The 21,488-nt window shown below is 45.6% G+C and overlaps 1 long non-coding RNA gene across 1 annotated transcript in view; it reads left to right on the top strand.

Annotated features, from left to right (window-relative positions):
* LOC147026576 (uncharacterized) overlaps positions 1–21,488 on the top strand; it is a 115,975-nt gene that overhangs the window by 79,741 nt on the left and 14,746 nt on the right. The window lies entirely within an intron of this gene.

Raw genomic sequence — 21,488 nt, 5'->3', positions numbered from 1 at the left:
TATATGGAATCGTTTGTGGTTACAAAGTGGTTACAAAGTTTGTGCATGTTGTCTGAGAGAGAGAGATGTAGATGGAGTCGTCACTGTTTGGCAGACAGTACAACACACAGACAAACAGGATGTGGGAGCGGAGGGGAAGTCACAACCAAAGATACTCCTGGTGGTTGTGAGGTGTCACGGTAGTACATGGAGAGTGAAAATTTTTGGCAAAAAAAGAGAGAAACAAACAGGGAGCCTGGTGTTGGCGCAGTGGTTAGGGCAGCGGCTTGGGATCCAAAAGGTCCTGAGTTCAATCCCCGTTTAGCCACTGAATTAATACACCAGGGGGTTCACTGAGCCTGTCATCCTTCCGATGTCGGCGAAATGAGTACCAGTGTGTACTGGGCTGGTGTATACCCCAGTTAAAATAGGTGTACCATACCCCTGTGTTGTAAGAGGCGACCAGGGTTGCGTCAGGAAGGGCATCCGGCGTAAAACATGTGCCAAATCACTATGCGGATCATGCGGATGATCCGCTGTGGCGACCCCAAACGGGACCAGCCGAAAGTAGAAGAAGAATCACGATTTATCAGGGAAACATTTTGATAAAGATACTGTCACGGCCCAGGAGTCACGGAGGGGGGGGGGGGACCACGAGGGAGCGGCTGTCCCTGGTTCCTCTCTGGACACACTGGGAATTGCAGGCTATTGCACACAAATAACTTTGTGTGGCGGCGAGTCACTAATCGACCACGAACACCAATAAATTTGACCACATGACCCAGGGTCCTCCGTCTAACAACTGTTTACCTAGGAATCCGTGATCGCCTTATCAGGGAATTGTGCCCTCAATGTATACTTGCATTACTTTTGTACTTACCATATCAGGTGCAACCGAGCGAAGCTGCCAAGTACGCACCGGCTATTAAGCAAATTTTGGGGAATAATGTCCCAGCTAAACTAGGGTGCGGGCCATGCTCAACCAATGGAGGAAAAGACAAAACGAACTGGGTATATTTCTAACAGGCACATTTATTTAAACAAGAGAGGAAAATTATGTGGCACAGTATGGGATTTATTTAAATGTACAGCAGGAAAAGCAAGGAATTTGTGGGGTGTGGTAAAAGACATACAATATTCACAAAAGAAGAAGGCAGTGCAGAGTTATCCTGAATATTCATTTGCAGTCTTAACTTATGCTACGACAGGCACCATCACACACACACACACACACACACACACACACACACACACACACACACACACACACACACACACACACACACACACACAAAGTTGAGGAAAATTAGAGATAGCCCAGCGATAGAAGCAGGTGATGATGAGCAACCTCAATACCTTGTGCGGTCGGTGGAACTGGGAAACTCAAAATGCTTAGGAAAGGGGAGGAGGGAGAAATACTGAGGGTGTCTAGGGTGTGTGAGTAAGAGGTGAGAGTGTAATGCAATGTGGGGTGTAGCATGATGTAAGAGGAAGAATGTTAGGTGCAGGACAGTATGGTTCACTCTTGAGTTCGCTTTTGGGTTCACTCTAAAAAGAACGTTCTTGGTTGGGCTCGCCCGCGTTGATTGCTCTTTTTCCTCCACAGTAGACGAGAGATAGATGTGTAAGAGAAAAGACCCTTTCGTAATAGTCTGAGAATCTGCACGTGTCGGTGTTGTTGTGGGATGCAGCCTAACTGAGCATCAAGAGAATGAGAGGAGCCCCAGCTCGCAGCAGTAACGTGTGATCCCACGCTTGATCACACTGACTCGATGCGCCCCTCGCTCAGCACTGACACTTGTACTCCTTGCGCCGCCTGTTTCCCCGGCAAGGTCCCATGTTTGGCGTAGCCTCTTGTCTGGCGAGCTCTGACGTCTGGCAAGTTCTCCATCCTGGTGATTTTGATGAATCCTGGTCCCCTGGCGAGTTCTCACTCCTAGCGATTCCTTCGAGTTATGTTCCCTTGGCGAGTTTTGACGAGTTCTGCTGCCCTGGCGAGTTTTGACGAGTTCTGCTCCTCTGGCGAGTTCTGACTCAAAAGAGATAAGTTTGCTCTTTTTATGAGCCCCGGGCAAGGGAAGGAACCAATCAAACGAGGAACTTGGTTAACTCAAGCTTCTCCATTGGTCCATAGTCGTCGTAGTCACACGGCCCCATAGGCCCCAAACGCGAAAAATGGCTCAGTCGCTCGCCGACCTGGTCAAACGTCGGAGCTCCAACGTTAACATGGGGCCATGGTTTTCTGAAGTATTCTCTGGCCCTGAACATGTGCTGGCCTCCATGTAAATGTGTAATTTTAGAGAAATCCCTGCACTTCCAGTATATCCTCAAACGAGCTCCAGTGCATGTTTGCACTTTGAGTTATGCCCCATAATGTCCTGACCTTTGTCTCCTCAGCGTCCCTTGAGGCTGCAGAAAGTGTTTGATGAATAAGTGGCAGTTGTAGAGAAGTAGGAGTATGTTGTTGCATTTGTAGTGAAGAGATCGTAATATAGTGTTGTGGCGAAGAGGTAGAAATTCCTTGTAATGACGTCATCCCAGCGGAGAGGGAGAAGTTTGTCCCTAACGGTCATGTTTGTAATAAAGATGTCAGCGTGAGTTGTTGCGGGTATTTTTGGAAGTCGTGTGAAGTGGTTGTGGTGAGCGAGTAGCAGCACGGTGAGCAGAATGAAGGTCTGAGGTGAGACGGCAGTTGAGAATTGGCACGCAGTTTTGAATTGAAAATGGCGTGCAGATGCAAATCAGGCGATCGCGGTGTGCTTTGCTTGGTTCCTTTCATCATTGTTGGTTTACGTGCATGCTTGCTTGTGTCTTTCATGTGAGAGAGACAAAGTAGTTGAACAAGAAGTGCAAAGATTGAAGATTGAGATCCAAACTAAAAGAGCCCAACGCAACGCATCTTTCCCATTTACCCACAAGACAGCTATGGAAAGGACTAACTAATACACATACTATTGACAGAACTGCAACAGTACAAACAGCACACAGAGACAAAAATATAACAGAAAAACATGACGGAGCTGGTTCGGAAAACTTAACTTTGATTTATGTGGAAGGAGAACTGTAGATTCGACCTACATGTGGAACAACCTCCAAACTTGAAAAGCAACCCCTGAATCCTGACAAATCTCACACTCTCACTCTATCTGAAAGGGCCATCTGGCAAACCCTCTTATCTACTTTCTTAGCAATCCTCTTGGGGAAGTTCAGTCACTCAAACTCCTGGGTCTCAAAATCACCCATGACCTTTCTTGGGCGAACCATATTTCAATGTTGACTTCCAAAGCCAGTCACTCACTGAGCATCCTCCATCGTAAAAAAATCCATCCTTGGCACACCGGCACTCATATCCACCGACAAAGCATTCATCCACAGTTTGATGGAGTGCTTGGTCTTCAAGAAACTTTGGAATCCCCCGCGACGAAGCTGAGTGTACGGGCCTATGACTTTGCCATTGCAGACAGGTCAGTGATCTTTGTCTTTTACCACATTCCAGGTTACCACATGCGCCTTCCACTATTTCGGTGCTTTATCTCCACTAGGTTTCTGCAGGGCGCACACAGTGAACCACGAACCCCTTTCTGGTGAAACCATTTAAATGGCACCTCAGCAAAAGCTTTCTGCGACTCATTGGGACTGACTCAATCGGTCAACTTCCCGACTTCCCGTCAACTTCCCGTCAACCAATGGTACTCCATCTCTTCTGGATCTGCTTTTGACAAATTTCCCTGACAATATCTGCTGCTCTTCCACCGCTCCAATCGGTTCTTCTGACCACGTCCTTGTCAAAGTGGACATCTCTCTGGCTGTTATCAGAGAACCACCTCACCGCCGTCGAGTCTGGCATTTCACGCAAGCCGACTGGCAGGGTCTCCGAGCAGCCATCAAACTTACAGACTGGTCTCCTATCACTACTTTCTCCAACATCAACTCATCCTGGGAATTCTTTCAAAGAAACTTGCTCTCCCTCATGCACAGATTTATCCCCTCTCGTGTTCACTTGTCCTACCCTTCCTCCCGCCCTTGGTTTACTGAAGCTTGTGGTGAGGCAGTTGTCCTGAAACAACTTGCCTTTGCCTCATGGAAAGCAAACCCAACTGAGGGCAATCTCAGTTCCTTCCATAAAGCTCGGAACAAGTGTGTATCTACCCTCAGGAGAGCCAGAAAACAACATCTTTCTAATCTCAAGTCTGAACTCTCAAACCTCTCTCCCTCCTCAAAATCTTGGTGGTGTCTAATCAAATCTGTTTCTGGTGTATGTTCCCCCTTCATCCCCTCCCTTACCTCAATGGCCACACTGCTGATACCCCACGTGAAAAAGCCGAATGCCTAAACTCGGTGTTTGCAGCTAAATCTTGTGTCCTAAACCCATCACTTTCTCTACCCACCTTACCCAGTCGCACCCAACTGTCCCTGGACTCTGTGTCCTTTTCTCCTGACAAGGTGGAGAGCTTGCTGTCAAACCTCGACTCAGATTCTGCAACCGGTCCAGACGGCATCAGCCCACATGTCCTTAAAGCCTGCTCTTCTGCTCTTGCTCACCCTCTCTCTGTTCTATTCACCCTCTCATTTGCTCAAGGCCATCTGCCATCTGCTTGGAAATCTGCAAACATCACTGCCCTGCACAAAAAAGGTGCAAAAACAGATCCCTGCAACTACATACCAATCAGCCTTCTCCCAATCATCAGCAAGGTTATGGAATCCATCATCGCTTCAGACATGAAATCCTTCCTCTTCTCCAATGGCTTGATTTCCGATCATCAATTTGGTTTCAGACCAGGTCACTCTACCCTGGATATGCTGCTTCTGCTCTCCCATCAATGGATGGAGGTCCTCAATGCCAGACAGGAAATCCGTGCCGTATCCCTGAACATATCACGTGCTTTTGACACAGTCTGGCACCCTGCACTACTCACCAAACTCTTCCCATGGTATCCAAGGCCATCTCCACTCATGGCTCGCAGACTTCCTCTCTTGTCGCAGTCAACATGTGGTCATAAATGGAGTTCTTTCATCCCATCTTCCTGTGCAGGCTGGAATTCTTCAAAGTAGCGTTCTGGGCCCTGTTCTTTTTCTGGTTTTCATCAATGATCTCAAGCCTGGTGTTGGCTTAGTGGTTAGGGTGGTGGCTTGGGATCGCAGGATCCTGAGTTCAAGCCCTGTTGGCTGCTGAATTAACACCAGGGGTTGACTCAGCCTGTCATCCATCTGAGGTTGGCGAAGTGAGTACCAGTGTACTGGTCCCTGTGTATGCCCCGGTTAGAATAGGTGTACCATATCCCTGTGTGTCGTAAGAGGCGACCAGGGTTGGCGTCAGGAAGGGCATCCGGCCATAAAAAAAACATTGCCTCAAGAAAAAGCCTAACCCCTGCACAGCAGGGAAAAATGACTGTAAAAACGGTAATTTTCATCAATGATCTCTCCGACTCTCTGGAAAATCCTCTATATCTCTTTGCTGATGACTCCACCCTCTGCCATACCATCGGTCATCCCTCAGACCGGCAAGCAGCAGCTTCTTCGCTCACTGCAGATCTGGATAAAATCACAAACTGGTCCAACACATGGAACATGTCTTTCAATCCGGACAAATCTCACACTCTCACTATGTCTCTTCGAAAGGACCCTTTAGAAACCCCCCCATCCACTTTCTCAACAATCCTTTGGAAGAAGTCCTTTCTTTCAAGCTTCTAGGTCTCACTATCTGCCATGACCTTTCCTGGGAAAGCCACATTTCAAACCTCCCCTCCAAAGTCAGTCGCCGAATGGGAATCCTCCGTCGTGCAAAGTCCTTCCTCGGCCCACCTGAGCTCCTGACCACTTACAAAGCTTTTGGCCGTAGCCTGATGGAGTACTGCTCTCCCCTCTGGGCTGGTGCTCCTGCCTCCCACCTTTCTTGGCTTCACGCTGTAGAAACCAGGGCATTTCGGATCATCGGCATCTCCCACAATGAAGCTGAGTCTTTGGGCCTCTCACTCAATCACCGCAGGTTGGTCGGTGGTCTTTCTGTCTTCTACTGACTCCTCTCCAGCCTTGCCCCCCCTGCTCTCTCTGCGATTTGTCCCCACCACATTTCCTCAGGGTGCTCAAGGTCAGCCAACAACCCCCTTCTGGTAAAACTACCAAAATCACGAATCACTGCTCACCTTCACTCTTTCATTCCTCTTTTTTTCCCGCCTTTGCAACAAACTCCCTCACTGTATTCATTCCCATTCTTCCCTCCAGGCTTTCAAAACAGCTGTTCACCACCACCTCTTATTATCCCCCATCCAAATCCTCGATCTTTTCTACCCCCGATAATCCACCCAAGCCCACTTCCTTCAAATTCCCTGCTTTCCTTCCTGAAAGTCCCTGTAACGTCCATCTTCTATTCCCCATGTTCCCCGTCCCATCCCTCTCCCTTCCACAGATCTTATGTGTCTGTTCCTACTGTTTTGTCCCTCACACTCCCGCCACTCTTGTCTCATGCCCCCTTGCTGTTCGTTGTGTATTAGCTCTCACACGAGCCTCGACAAGGTATACAAAAAAAAAAATCCAGGATCACTGTTCATTCCTCTTTCCCCCTACCTGTGGAATCTACTTCCACATGCTCTTCAATCTCATTCTTCCAGGTCTTCAAAACAGTTGTTCACCATCATCTCAGATCATTCCCAATCTTAAACCATGATCTTTTCTACCCTGGTTAACCCTCCACCCAACCCCAAGCCCTCCTCTTTCCAGGTTTCCAATTTGTCACTCCTGGGAATTTCCTTCACCATCCATCTTGTCCAACCCATGCGTCCTTACCTGCCCCCCATTCCTCCACACTCATTGTTTATTCAAGTCTCCCACTTCAATTCCACTGTTGGTGTTTCCCCCCTGTCTCCACTGTTCCGTTTTTCCTGATACGTCGTGACCCATTCAGTGTACTTGCTCCTCCACAAGCCTTGACTCTGGATACAAAAAAAAATAAATCGATGGACCTGTGAAATGGCAGAAATGCCTTGGGATGTGTGTTGATGAAACATTGTTAAAAACAATGTTCAGTAACATATATTCGTCTGTGGACATTTTCCACATACACGTTTGAGAATACTTTGTCTTCAGCTTGTTCAATCCGCATGGGAGCATCATGATCTCATGAGGTTTTCGTCAAAATGTGACAAAAAGTGATTAATTTATGTTCAGTGTCATTTCTTGGAACAAACCCGTGTGGCGTTTAATGTATAACTAACAGGGTACCCGTGTCTGACGGGTTTGGTATACATCTCAACTCAAATGACCAAATTTTTGGAGCATGTTTTGGTAGAAACGGGAATTCAACATAAAGTGATGATGTGGACCGTGACAAGTGGTACACGTTTACCTTATAGACAATGTGGCGGTCCGCTCGGAAGAAGAACTATCGTTAGTGATTAAAAATGGCAGCACGTACCATTTTTTTTTTTAATGTTCAAAAACAGTTTTTATTACTTTTCTTATGATGACTCAGCCAAGGTTACAACCACCGACATCCCAGACACACAGAGCAGACACTCTAACCATTACGCCAACGAGTCTGATGGAAACAAAGTGCTCCACCTTGTACTCTGGGTTAGACTTTTGTGAATTAAGCCTTTAAATGCACAAAAAAAATGTAATATTTCAACGGAAACAGCGATTGTAATAAATAATGGGCGAGTTGTTGGATTTTGTGGTGCAATAGTTAGTCTGTTCTGAGTCTGGGAGGGTGGTGGTTTGAACCCCAGCTGAGCCATACCAATGATTACTAAAATGTCACAATTTTCTGCTTCCTTGCTCAAGACTCAGCATTTAGAGGATAGAACATGGACAAACAACCACAGGTTGGGGTTTATCTGTGCTCTGTCCTTCCATGTGAGGCTTGTTTGTTGTAATATTTCCTGCTATCCCTCTCAATTTCTGTCCAACATTCTATCTTCTCACTCTACTTGCTCCGACTATCACTGGTACGATGTTTATTTCGTTCACAGCTCCCGTTTTATTCATAATGTCTTTTTAGGTCCTGGTGCTTTACCAGTTTATTATTTCTAAATTATCTCAGTCAGACATAGCAGTCAGACATATTACAAACATAGCAGTCCTATCCTTTCTTTGCTTTGAATTTCTTAGTATTATATTTGGTGACAATGCCTTGTGACACTTAATAACTAAGTGGACATCGAAACATTGAGCGATATGTCACATGGCTAACCTCACATGTGAGTTAAACATAACAGTCCTATCCTTTCTTTGCTTTGAATTTCTGAGTATTATATTTGGTGGCAATGCCTTGTTACACTCAATAATTAAGTGGACATCGAAACATTGAGCGATATGTCACATGGCTAACCTCACATGTGGGTTAAACAATGCAGCTGTAGCTCGTACCATGTTACCAAGCAAAACATCCAAATAATGTTGCTATTTTCATGATGTAAATATTGATTACCTTGCTGTCAATGGCTTCAATTTGTGAACGACGAAGCCTTAGTGCTAATAGCTTCCTTCCTGTTTTACTCACTTCCTTGATTAAACAACCATCTTCTTCAAAGACCCCAATTATTCCCACCTTCCTGTGAGGTCAGCAAAGGGTTGGGAAGAAGAGAGAGGTGGTTCTGACCCAAGTGTCCCTTGAACTGTCTGATCAGGCCGGACGTCCCACAATCAGAAATTTGTAATTTGTTTAGGGTATCCACGATAACTTGCCGACTCTTGGTGAAAGACAACGCAGGAACCTTTACCATCTACCAGTGACCAGTTTTAGCAGACAGGTCCTCCTGATTAAAGTCCCCCCCAATGGATGGATGGATGTGGAGCACCAGGGTGAAAGTTTATAGCTGGATAGAGATTCAAACCCACGTTAGACAGCTCAAAGGTGAGTGCACAGAACTCGAGGCTATCCGGCCAACCATATTTGATAAAATAACTGAGAGTACGAAAAGCCCTTAGATTTAAACACCTTGGAGTGTTATTAAGGTGATTACATTTAAATACCTCTCCACTCTCCATTTCCACCTTCCCCTCCCCCACCCCCCCCCCCCACTCCCTCAACCCCATAACTGAACTAGGCTACCATGACCCTCTTTGATGCTGATTGAATGACAAAGCTGAAAAGTCCTGCTCTAACCGGGTATTGCATGGCGAAGCCAAATCTATTTTTGACATCTGCCAGCCTCTCCCACACACGATTATGGCAATGGAGCATTTTGCCAGCACTTTTCTTCTTAAATAATAGCAACACAAACAAAGACCGACAGGGGAAAATGGCACACACAATTCACAGATTTGCTTCTAGCACTCCTTACTCAACACCAACAAAAATAGTTGGCAAAATAAAAACGGCATCAACACTCGCAAGCAGAAAAGCTAACAAATGAAGAGACAGGAAGATGTGAGTGGAAGAATGTAGAGAAATAGGATGGGTTAAAGGAACACACGAAATGGCTGGTGTTGTAGCGGCACTTTGACGCTGTAAAAGGCGTTGTTGGAAATTCTGCATTTAATGCACATTGGCTTGACACTCGAGGCACCATTGAAGTGATGCTACGTGGAACTTGCCACCTTGAGCTGGCTGGTCAAAATTGTGTCCTTTCACCTTGCTGGAGTCTTGCCAGAACATTGAATCAAATGCAATTGTTTGTTTCTCTCTCTCTCTCTCTCTCTCTATCTCTATCTCTATCTCTATCTCTATCTCTATCTCTATCTCTATCTCTATCTCTATCTCTATCTCTATCTCTATCTCTATCTCTATCTCTATCTCTATCTCTATCTCTATCTCTATCTCTATCTCTATCTCTATCTCTATCTCTATCTCTATCTCTATCTCTATCTCTATCTCTATCTCTCTCTCTCTCTCTATCTCTCTCTATCTCTCTCTATCTCTCTCTATCTCTCTCTATCTCTCTCTCTCTCTATCTCTCTCTCTTCCCCACCCCTCTCAGACACCTCACTCTCTGTCTCTGTCTCTCTCGCCCTCTCTGTCTCTCTCGCCCTCTCTGTCTCTCTCGCCCTCTCTCTCTCTCTCTCTCTCTCTCTCTCTCTCTCTCTCTCTCTCTCTCTCTCTCTCTCTCTCTCTCTCTCTCTCTCTCTCTCTCTCTCTCTCTCTCTCTCTCTCTCTCTCTCTCTCTCATATCTTAGAGGTCATTCTACCTTCGCTGGCATTGCCATGACTTTTCTTTTGCTTTCAGCCGTCTAATTCACCTTGAACCTTCTCAACCCACCCACACACCCACCCAGCCATATTCTCTCTATCACCCACACAGCTTCCTCTCACAGCTCCTCTTTCACCCACCCTCACTCGCATTCACCCCTCTCCCAATACCCTTAGCCTCACCCCACCCAAAGCCCGTAATCTTCCTTACACCCCCAACACACCCTCCTCTGCAAATTGTGCCCCCTCCCCCTTTTTCACCCTATCCACTCCACCCACCCACTCATCTTCTCTCCAACCCCCAAACCAGCCCTCTCCCACAACCATTCTTACATCCACCCATCCCCCATAACTCCCCCTACACTCACCTCTGCACAGGTGCCACTCATCCATCCACCTTCCCCTCGTCACCCTCATCTATCCCTCCCCCTAATATCATTCCACCTACCAACACACCCATACTCCCTCAACCCCCACACTTTCTCTTCCCACAACCCACCCATACCCTTTCTCTCCCATACCCTAACACCTCCAAACACACACACACACCCGTCCTCCATTAATGTGTGCACTATGTTACCAGCCTTGACACAATGGGGCTTTCTCAGTGTCCGAAGGGCTAAACATTGAACACAGATCACGATGAAAAATGTCTGTCCTGGTGTCATTTGCTACAAGGAAAACACCAAAATCATCGCTAGTATAATTCGGTGTCTCGTCTCGGATATTTACAGCCATTTATAATATACACTACAGTCACTCCATTTTATTAATATCACAATTTAATACATCCCCTCCCATGTCTGTCCAAGGTGGTTGTCCATCCACGATCACTGCGGCTATCTTTGTCAATTTATGCATGGCTTCATTTTCATTTAGTGTTGAAACTTTTCCATTAGGCAAGTCATTAGGATAATAAAATATCATGATTAGAGACTCTGGCAACAATCTGGCAGTGCAGACAGTTGCAGGGAAGTCATCAAAGGGACCCTTCTTGGTGGCCATTTGGGCTGCGAGACTTTTGCCTTCCTTTCGGATCGCTCACCGATCATGCGAGCTATTAAACGAGTTGTCATCATTAATCTCTCGCCTTGAATACAAAAACATGGAACCCTGATGACACCACTGGCATCTTATTACCAGGGCACGACGAGACCTTATAACACCCCCAATACACTACCCATATAGCTATAGGCTATCTATGGGCTTTTTGACATTTTCCAATCAAAGGAATTTGGTTCAATGCGTCAACCGGTTACAATCGAGCGTTTTACCCCATCCACTGCCAATGACGTCATCATGCACTCTCCTACCCTCATCTTAATTACAGAGGATGCGTTTTCATCTTGTTTTCGGAGTTCCGTTTTCAAAAGAACAGTTTCTTGTAATATTATTTCACTTGATGTCGTCGTCCATTGAGTTCGGGTCATCCAGCACATAAAATGCCTCGGAATGATACTTGCAAGGCGGGAGATGAAGGACGACAGCACCTTATTCAAGAAGAGGATACACGGTATGTTTACGTCATCTCACTGGAAGGCGTGATTGTATTTATGTGTTTATGAATGTTATTATAGGGAGGTAAAAGAGACCGCGTAGTTGGTAAAGATGAAGGTTTTGCGTTTTGCACTGCCCTGGATTATTATACTCGAGGGTGGTGACGTCACAGCGGCACCGAGGTGTGAAATAAACTGCGTTGTCACAGTTTCTCGTGGTTACCTGGACACATGCATGTGGGACAAGGGTGTGAGACAAGGCAGAGCGTGGGTGGGGCGGAGCGTGTGCAGAGAGTAGGCGGGACGGAGCGTGGGCGGGGCGTGGTCGGGACGGAGCGTGGGCGGGGCGAAGCGTGTGCGGAGCGTGGGCGGGGCGGAGTGTGTGCGGGCGGGGCGGGGCAGAGCGTGTGCGGGGCGGGGCGGAGCGTGGGCGGGACGTGTGCGGGGCGGGGCGGGACGTGTGCGGCCACGTGTGAAGCTCTGCACCCGCAGCAGATGATGATGAATGGGGAGCATCGTCTGTACCTGGCGTTAATGGCCCTTTGCCAGGCCGTCAGCCCTGTCCGCTGACTGCCCGGTTCGTACGCTAAATGATGTGTCGGGGAATTTGGGGTGTGGTGGGGGACAGGGGGAGGGGTTGTGTTCTTGTTTTAAATCCACCCGAACGGTTTCCCAGATTGTACAACTGCCGTGCATACTGCTGTTAACTAGTCATGCTCCATCACTCGGACTTCAGCTGAACATTCTCCAAATGGTCACATGTCTCTGTTATGAGAGGCGTCCCTCCGTAGATATTCGTTTCTTGTCCTGGGAGCCATGAAAAAGGCACCGTGATGTGTAAATAATAATTCAACTCTTTGGCCATCACTGCCGTGAGTCCTTGATCGATGGCCTGGATCACCTTTTACGGGAGTGATGAAACCGACTTTTTAAACCATTCAATCCATTATTCACATCAGATGATTCCACGAATGATCCGAGATGCTATAACCACCGGTTTATGATATAATAATAAATAATGTTCGTGTGTGATCATGACGTCATTTTTAGGGTGAAATCGGAAATGCCGTTTAGATGTTTGAAAGGGATTCGTGTAACGGACACAAATTGTGTGCCACGTAATGAATGGTACATGCTCAAACATGGGGCCAAATGTTACGCTGTTCTTCCTCCTCCATGCCTTTCAAGCCCATTCGTCGCAAGATACACTGACATGATGTATCTGTGATGAAGTTCGAGATTAATTATTCTTTATTTTGAAAATCAAAATGCTGTTTTGATATAGGAAGTGGTTGGGGATGTTGTGTTAGGGGTAATAAGGGATGGGAGAGTTATTCCGACACAACCTTCACAGCCCACCTGGACCGGTGACCGTGAAGTTCCATGTTAGGTACTATCGTAATCTGAATTTTATTGAGTGGTGTTCCAACGGTTATAAGTGAAATCAAATTATTTTTTATTCATAGAATACCAATTTTTTTTTAATCCTTTAAGCAGGTAATAGATGAAACTGGTCAACTGTTTGATCATCATCCGATACTACCAGCAGGCATCACAGTAGCATAGAATACTGTACTGTACAAGTGTTTCGGAGGGGACGTTAAACCAGCTGTCCCATCAGCAATGGACTCTGGTCAAATTCCCTGAACCAGTTCGGGTCCCTTTGCCTGCCATATAACGACTGGCCATGTCTACCCAATGGAGCTATGAAGGCGAATCAGCAGTGCAATGTGAATTGAAATCAGACATTCATTATATTTAATAATCAGACATTATTATATTTAATAATGTATAATTGTATTGTGTAAGAAAAGTAACTCAACCGTTTATCATGCCAGTGAGAGTAATTATATCAAAACAGCAATCTCTCACTGGGTCCATGCTGAGCTTTATTGTTGCCACACATCATAACTTTTGGTCTAATGGGTGGAATAGTTTGTAATTTAGTCCACTCTACCGCTTGAGAACTACGGAGATTGTGATATTAACGATGATTATATTTATTATACCAACAGGGAAATTCCACGTCATATAAAACGTGACTTCAAGACTTCCCCCACCTCCTTCCTCTCACAAATTCCAAGTCCTCAAACTCCACCTGCCAAACCGAAGTCCGCCTGCCCCCATCACAATGCTAAGGCATCAATCCATTCCCCTCCCCACTTCAAGCCTTCAAACCCTTTCCCCACCCATCACGGTCACCTGTCCAACTCACAATCCCACGAGATATGTGGAAAAGATATTTGACAATAAACGACCCAAAACCGATTATCTTCTTCTTGATGCATATATATATACATATATATCGTTAAAAGTAAATAATTATCTCGCACAAAGACCCTTTATAATGACATGGGTTTTAGCCCTACTTGAGCGAATGCCACATCGTTATTTTGGTGGTGTGTAGACAACAGGCCAATACCTCGATCAATGAGGCCAATTTTCACAAGGTCCGTGATGCCTATCGTCTCAAAATACTTTCAACTGTTGTTTTGGTCGTTCTACAATGAAGGGAAAACTTATAGGGAGGGCATGGCGATCGTGAATATGAAAGCTCTGAAGATGTCTTTGACTTCACATAGCATGAAGCACCAACATGACGACTGTGTGATTGTTTTTCCAAATATAAATTGTGGGTGGAGTCAGGCGAACTGTCCAACCAATGGGTGGAACGGAATGTTACAGACAGACAGACACATTAACATGCGTATTATTAAGATATACACGTAATAAGGCAAACATAACGAGGAGGTTAGAGATTGGGACCATACTCTGTGCAGAGCATTGGTGCTGCTTAAGCAGTCTCCTTGGCTATTGGGCACAATCCTGGACGGGTCGCTACTCCGACACAGTATACCAGCATGCTAGCACTCATTTTGCCGACCTCGGAAGGATGACAGGCTGAGTTTATCCCACCTGGTATAAATTAAACAGCTGAGCAGGATTTGAACTCAGGACCCTAGGATCCACAGCTCACCAACCTAACCATTAAGCCAACACCATGCATATAAGAATGGAGCTGTCTTGATCCCCATGAACTGGAGTGCTCATAAACAGGACAGTCAGCTCAGTATACCTTTAAACACTGTGTTATGCAGCATGTGTACAAACAGACTCCGAACGCACTTTCCACAGAGCATTAACGGACTCTTCCAATAACAGGTGTGTATGTCTGGCAGCATGTACGTTGGACAAATGTTTCTTAATATATGTGCAAGCAATGCTTTCCTTGAGCTCAAAATGAAGTGGTGAGAGTGTTCACAGTCAGAAAACACGATTTGCAATCTTGTGAAGGCGGCATTCATTTGTTGCTCGGCTACAGATTTCAGTGCCAATCTATGGAGCTGTTTTTAAAACCAGGCTGGCAGCACCATAGGACTTTGTTGGCCATTCATCCTCTATCTCGACATTTCATCCTTTAGGCCTTTTGCTTTGACCTACTTCACAGCAGTTTTTAAACTTCTTCCGCACCGCCTTCCCTGGATGACTTCTCTTGCATATTTTTTTTGTATTTCTTTCCCTGTATTCCGACAAAACTGAACAGACTTGGGCTTTAATGTCCCGTGAACCAGCCAAAGGCTGATGATGGTTTTGGGAGGAAGGGAAGAATGACAATTTGTAGAATATATCCTGAATCAAAAACTCAGTATTCTTAGGTTCTCCTGCAGCTGCTGCTGTGCCTATTGAATAGGCCCAGATTCAGGTCAAAGTTTAGCAGATTCCCAGTTGGCACACATCATAGTTTTCTGTATGAATGAGCTCCTTTGATGACAACAATGTTTTGTTAACTTCATTCTTTTTATTTGGGAGGACATGGGGGTGGGGAGGGTTCAATAACAGAGTAAATATTAGTGGATGAGATAATTACTGTATATGATTCCCTACGTGCAAAAATCCTTCTCAGTTAATGCGGAAGGGCTGGCAGGATGACCTAGAAATGTGCTCGCTCGCATCTGAGCTGTCTAGCCTGGGTTTGAATCCCGACCCAGCTATAAACTGTCATCCTGTTGTCTCGCAGGCAGGGTGATTCGTCAATTTGTGTGCCTTCCCCCAGATGGATGTTAAACTGCGCATCCCGTCTGCCCAAATTAGCTGGTCGACGTTAAAGATATAACTGTGTCCTTCGCAAGAGTAGGATGGTTATAGCTGGCACCATGAACAAATTACAAATTCCTTCTGTAACCTACAGGGGACACTGTATCAGTGACAGCCACACCCCCTAACAAAGATACAAACCAGCAGCCACGTACTGGACACAAAATAAAATGAGTTAATGAGGAAAATAAAACAGAGGCTGTTCACTGACTTGAAGCTTGGCCTTCAATTCAGATGAGTCTCCCATTTTCACTGTATGCCTTTAACGATTAACTACAACTGGAATTTGGGAAATCCTACCACCAAAGTACCAGATTGGGTGGCATAATGGTTATAGAACCTGCTCTAAGTCTGGGAGATCAGTGGTTCAAACCGTGGCTGAGTCATACTAAAGACTTTAAAAATGCTCTGTGCTGTCTCCTTTCTTGACGCTCAGCATTTAAAAGGACAGAGCACGGACAAAGAATGCTGTGAAGGCAATGGCAAACCACTTAGTATAACCCTTGCCAAGAAACTGCTTCAGCAGCACCAACGCTCTATAAAGTGTGTGGGACATCAAAAAACCACCAAACTCCTTTCCAAAGCTCAATTCTGGACACTTTCTCAGGCTTCTTATTCCGGCCCCATGGCACTTACATCACACTTCTGAATGCTGCCAAGTTTAAGGCTTGGACATCGTTAAAAATTTCTCTCAATAGAACAAAGCACAGAGTTTGCTGCAGTGCACTGTCATTGCAGACAGGTTGGTGACCTGTGTATTTTCACCCGCTGTCATGTTCAGTGTGATGTAGCACATTCCTGTGATTTCCCAAGGATTCACACAACATGGGACACACACCATAGCTTTCCCAATGATATAATACGTTCAACGAAAGTAATTGAACACCTCAACAAGACAGTACAAACATTCTCTTATTAAAAGTAGGAAAGTCACCCTTTAGTACTTGAACTGATGGCAAAGGCAACTGCTGAGTACTACCCAGGCTCCATTTTCACACAATGTTGTTCCCTTTGTTTCTTGCTCAGGGCTCCTGTTTGTGGAAACACTCACCTTATGCATCTCCCTTGTTCGCCATTGGTACTTCATTTTGAATAGTTTCCTTCAACTGATTCACACTTCACATACTTTATAGAGGGAGGGAGAGAAATGTAAAGTGGCCAGTGGTTCAACATCTCCGTAAAATTAGGAAGAGCTCCTGAAAATTGCCCATTTAAAGATGTTTTTAAAAGTCTCCTGATCTCCCAAGTTACAAGATAAATCAGCCAATTTTGCAGCATCTATATATTACTAAAACTCTCATCTTGTATGTATGTATGTATGTTCCTGAAATACAGCCAAAACGGTACACGATAGCGCAAAAAGTTTCAGGCCACCTTACTCACCCTTCTCCTGCGGTGTGCAGTATCAAGTTTCGTTCAAATCGGGCAATGAAAAAAATTATTAAAAAATCAATTTCCGATTCAGGCAAGTACTCTTCGGGAGAATTTGATCAATGCAAACCACCTCAGCGGTGTAGTTCGCTGGAGCTATCTTATTTTTTTTCTTGAAATGGTTTATTTTAAAATCTCAAACATTGAGTATAGACAAAGAACAATTTATTTTTAAGCATAAAATAAACATCGCCATTTTTATCTTATACTTCCGTGTTCATTAATAAATAAAATTGTGTTTAGAAGATGACGCACAATCATTTCTTCGACTTTCTTTTCTCCGTTTTTTCACATTGACGTGCAATATCAAGTTTCCTTCAAATTGGGCAATGAAAAAAATTATTAAAAAATCCAATTCCTGATTCAGTCAAGTACTCTTCAGGAGAATTTGATCAATGCAAACATCCTCAGCGGTATAGTTCGCTGGAGCTATCTTTTATTTTTTTGAAATGTTTTTTTTTATCAATCACTGTCACAACCGGAACCCAACGGGTTCACGGATCATCTAGTATAATATGGAATAGGCAAAGCCTAGAATCGAACATAGAATTCTTCTTACATTCACTTCTTAAGTATATCAAATTAAAGTCTTTTTGCGATGAAAAAATAAATATTACCTTAACATTACCTTCACAACAACAACTACACCACCTAGAACAGGATCTCATCTGAAAAAATAAACATCACCTCAACATTACCTTCACAACAACAACTACACCGCCTAGAACAGGATCTCATCTGAAAACTAGAACGGGCACTCATAGAGCGCATACCTTTGCCGCCACTACTTTTTTGTTCTTGGTATGAGTGTGGGGAACTGGTTTCATATGAATGGTCTTATGACACAAACCACATATCTATAATGTCATGACCCCCCCCCCGACTTTCGGGGGCTACGGACTAAACAACAATCAACTCACGTCGTTTTGGCGAGTCTTCACTCGCAAGCTCGGTGAATACAACGTTTCAACAAGAGAAGGTAATCTCGTTTGATGCTGGATTCATGCAAATCGAATAAGAATTGACTGAGTTATGCCGAAAACCGCATATTTTTCAAGGGCGTGACTCCCCCCCCCCGACATTTTAGCCCAACCGGTGACATGTGTTATGACATCATTGTGTCACAAGATTGGGCATTAAATTCTGAACATTTTGGTGCTGGGTTCATGTAAAGCGGACAAGAATTGACCGTGTTATGACAAAAACCGCATATTTTTCAAGGTCGTGACCCCCCTGACCTTTGACCCCTAACCTGTAACAAGAGTATGGGCGTCATTGTGTCATATTGCATATCACAAGATGAGGCGTTGAATTCTGAACATTTTGGCGTTAGTTGCATGCAAATTGAATAAAAATTGACCGTGTTATCGTAAAAAGACGATTTTGACCTTTTCGTGACCTTGACCTTGACCTTTGACCCGAACGATCCCAAAATCTAATCGAATGCTTCCTGGCTAATAACCAATCATCCCACCAAATTTCATGCAATTCGGTTTAATACTTTTTGAGTTATACGAATCACAAGATTACAAATAAATAAATAAATAAATAAATAAATACACGCCGACCAAAACATAACCTTTCGCAAAATGCGAAGGTAAAAAAAATCCTCAACATTACCTTCACAACAACAACTACACCGCCTACAACAGCATCTCATCTAAAACTAGAACGGGCACTCATAGAGCGCATACCTTAGCCGCCACTACTTCCTTTGTTCTTGGTATGAGTGTGGGGAACTGGTTTCATATGAATGGTCTTATGACACAAACCACATATCTATAATGTCATGACCCCCCCCCCGACTTTCGGGGGCTACGGACTAAACAACAATCAACTCACGTCGTTTTGGCGAGTCTTCACTCGCAAGCTCGGTGAATACAACGTTTCAACAAGAGAAGGTAATCTCGTAGCAACCTCAAAAAAAGTCAATCATTGTATAATACTATATTTAGGGGTATTAGCACACACAAGTTCCTGTTTTTAAAAATACTTTATTTATTGCAAACAAAACAAACATTCATTGTACAGTTAAAAAGTACACCTGTTTTGTACTATTTGGCATGAGAGCGTGGAGGACAAAATAGTGAATATTTTGATGCTGGTTTCATGCAAATCGAATAAGAATTGACTGAGTTATGCCGAAAGCCGCATATTTTTCAAGGGCGTGACCCCCCCCGACATTTTACCCCAACCGGTGACATGTGTTATGACGTCATTGTGTCACAAGATTGGGCATTAAATTCTGAACATTTTGGTGCTGGGTTCATGTAAAGCGGACAAGAATTGATCGCATTATGACAAAAACCGCATATTTTTCAATTTCGTGACCCCCCTGACCTTTGTCGGTCGGGTTGGGTCGGTCGGGTCGGGTTTAGTCGGGTTGGCGGCGACTAAACCGTCTCCCCCACCAGGTTTTCTGGTGAGGGGGGTGTTTGGATATGGACACCCAGCAGGATTAAAAACAAAACCTGTCAATGGGCGAAGGAGCTCCTTGTGAGCCAACGGCCATCCATATCTAGTGCCCAACTGTGTCTGCGGACGTCCTCCTGCAGTTGGGTTACTTCTGATTAGGAGGTTGGTGGCAGGATTTGCACTCCGGCCACCGTAAAACCCCTCATTCCGCAAAACGCAAAAACGCAAAAAAATCTGAAAACCCACTCCGTGGGAGTACCTCCTGTGCAGCTTCCCTTCGCAGGGCAGCTCACTGGATGACGGGATTGGGGCAAAGCCTTCGGGACCCCCAATCTTTGATAGGAGGGAAACCACGGGGTAACATCCCTGGGTCAGATTGCGGGAGAGTGTGTCGGAGTGGTGCTGAGGTGTCGTCCACCAGACGGCGGTCTCCTTGGGTTAACCTGAGGCGGTCCCTTCGGGTGGGTGCTTGGAATGTCCTATCCCTAAGAGAGGATGATCACCTGTCTCTGTTATCATCTGAGCTCAAGCGTTTGGACATCGGGATTGCAGCTCTCTCTGAGGTTCGGAGACCGGATTGCGGCGAGATAATGGTGGGTGGTTACACCTACTATTGGTCTGGTCGCTCTGATGGTTACCATACCCAAGGAGTTGCTGTAGCTGTGTCCAATAAGCTGACCCCAATGATAATTGAGGTAACACCGGTCAACGAGCGTATTATGAGATTAAGGATTCGTCACTCCTTAGGTATCATTTCCCTGGTCTCTGTTTATGCTCCGACTGAGGCGAGTGATCTCACCGTGAAGGATGCATTCTACGCCACACTCGAGTCTGTGGTTGATCAGTGCCCCAGACGAGATACACTTCTAGTCTTGGGGGATTTCAATGCATCGACTGGAACTGATAGGGATGGTTATGAGGTGTGTGTTGGTCCCCATGGGTCAGGAACTATGAACCAGAATAGCACTAAGTTCCTTGACTTTGCAAGAAGTCATGGGCATAGGGTGGCTGGTTCATGGTTTCAGCGCCCACAAGCTCATTGCTGGACTTGGTATTCCAACGCTGGCGGTGTGGCAAAGGAGATTGACCATGTCCTCATTGACGGTCGTTGGAGGATGATCCAGAACTGCAGGGTCTACCGGAGTGCTCAGTTCCTCAATACTGACCACCGGCTTGTTGGAGGAACTCTGAAGTTGCACCTTAAATCCTGGAGAATGGTACCATCCCAGCCTAGGCTGGATGTTGCCAAGCTCAGGGATGAGAGAGTAGCTGAGGAGTTTGCGAACAGGCTGAGTGGACACTTGGGGGGTCTGGGTGCTTTGGGGGGTCCTGAAGAGTTGTGGAGCGCCTTCAAGACCACCATCCTTGATGTTGCCGGTGGATGTCTTGGAACTCACCGCAGGGCAAAGAAGAATTTTGTCTCTCAAGGGACACTGGATACCATTGATCAGAGTCGCAGGGCCAGGCTGAATGGCAGAGCTGAGCTGTTCAGGGAGCTGAGGCGTAAAACTGTACGTGCACTGAAGGTGGACAAGGAGGCCTATGTACGAGGAATCTGTGAGGGGGTAGAGCATCACCTGTGGACAGGTGATTCACGTCCCGCTTATAGGGGAATTCGCGCATTACGTTCATCCAAGCCCATCTCTCGGAGCACTGCAGTTCGAGCAGAGAGTGGTAGGCTCTGGACAGATGAGTCTGAAGTGAAGGCCCGCTGGGCCGGTTACTTTGAGCGGTTGTACCAGGCTGATCCCCCAGCTGTCGAATTGGACGTCAAGGGTGTTACAATCCCTGTTGCTGACCCTCGAATCAACTGTGGTCCACCTACGCTTGTGGAAACACGGGCTGCGGTGAACCAGTTGAAACGGGGCAAAGCTCCAGGGATCTGTGGCATCCATGCCGAACTTCTCAAGGCTGGTGGAAGTGCTGCGCTCGTGTCGTTGCATGCA

Source organism: Eptatretus burgeri, chromosome 5 (genome assembly GCF_056783735.1).
Source record: "Eptatretus burgeri isolate ZD-2024b chromosome 5, Ebu_testis_v1, whole genome shotgun sequence".
NCBI lineage: Eukaryota > Metazoa > Chordata > Myxini > Myxiniformes > Myxinidae > Eptatretus > Eptatretus burgeri.
Note: the sequence above shows the minus strand (reverse complement) of the source record. Positions and strands in the feature narration are given on the sequence as shown.